A 1,303-nucleotide genomic window follows, 5' to 3' on the forward strand; every position below is an offset into this window, starting at 1 on the left:
GGTGCGCTGCCCCCGCAAGCAGGACAAGGTGCACGGCACGTACTGGGACCAGAGTGGCGCCACTGTTATAGACGCTGTGTTTAGTGATGCGGTGGCGCCTGTGCTGCTAGTAGAGACCTACCAGTTGTACTTTAGTTACCATCTGCCGTTGGGCTTGTCCATGGAGTATGTGTGAATTATTGTAATCATCTGTAAATTGTAAGTAAATGTGTAACTTGTTATTTGTAAATTGTAGGTAAATGTGTAAATTATTCTTACCCTCAGTTTGCTGGACTGTCTCTCTACCGGCCGGCAGGCCAGTTTTTTCTGTGATCAACAAAATTTGAATGGAATTCGTAGGCCAAGGATGAGCTTGCGTCTCGTTGTTGGCCGGGGCCGCTGGGCCCTGGATGGCGATCAGCAGCGGGGCGGACAGGAGGCCGACCCCAGCCCAGACATGAGTCACCGATAGCAAATTTGCAGGTCAGCACGCTTTTCCCGCCCTGAACGCCACCGCCGGGCAGAGGGACGAGGGAGGGGAAGGGGTAGAGGAGCAAGGGCTGGATCAGGCGACAGCTTCCGTCACAGTCAGTCAATTGATTTTAAGAAGTGTAAAATTTAAATAGGGTGTGTAATAGTACAATAAAAACGTTGTGTAATTGTAAGTGCTCAGTTAGTTATTCTAGGGATTTAGCTTGACCTCTGCTTTACCTTGGATGCCGTTTATGTGTAAGTCAAGGCTATGCGCTGGTCATTACCCACACCAAGCACGCGAAGCCTTCCTAAGCCACATTGGATAATGTGGACTTGACGGATTTTTCTCTTCTCTTTGGAATGCCGGTCTCTCTGACTTTTTAAAAGCTTGCTCCTATTCTTCTTGGTTTAAAAGTAGTGTAAATACTATCCGCAATACCGCTGCAAGTGCTGCGGGGCGTAGCCAAGTGCCCGTTGGGACAATTTCAAAAGAAAGCCGCGGGCGAGCTCCCCTTCAAGACGCGCCGCGAGGGCACGGGCCGGACAAGCACTACAGCCCCGCGAGGAGAAGGCCAAGCACAAGCTCGAGGAGATCAAGAAGCGCCTCGCGGCCAACCCGGCCATGCCCGACGGCGCCCTGGCCAGGGCCGGACTGGGAGGGTAAGGGCCCCGGCAGGAGGGCCCCCAAACACCAATATCCCAGGGCGGTGGGGGCGATCGCAGTCTCTTCTATACTTCAAATGTGCGCTCCCATCTTCGCACACACACAGGAGAAATGAACACTGAAAACAAGCAGGCCCGCCCTTCCGCCAAACGGAGTTGCCAGCTCCGCTTCGCTGCGCCGGCAACT

The 1,303-nt window shown here is 53.3% G+C and overlaps 2 protein-coding genes across 10 annotated transcripts in view; both read left to right on the top strand.

Annotated features, from left to right (window-relative positions):
• The window catches only part of LOC113213811 (uncharacterized), a 53,197-nt gene that overhangs the window by 40,110 nt on the left and 11,784 nt on the right, over positions 1-1,303 (top strand). The window lies entirely within an intron of this gene.
• LOC113209941 (uncharacterized) overlaps positions 1-1,303 on the top strand; it is a 35,505-nt gene that overhangs the window by 32,985 nt on the left and 1,217 nt on the right. The window lies entirely within an intron of this gene.

The sequence above is a fragment of the Frankliniella occidentalis genome, unplaced genomic scaffold (genome assembly GCF_000697945.3).
Source record: "Frankliniella occidentalis isolate FOCC.00 unplaced genomic scaffold, Focc_3.1 Scaffold135, whole genome shotgun sequence".
Taxonomy (NCBI): Eukaryota; Metazoa; Arthropoda; class Insecta; order Thysanoptera; family Thripidae; genus Frankliniella; species Frankliniella occidentalis.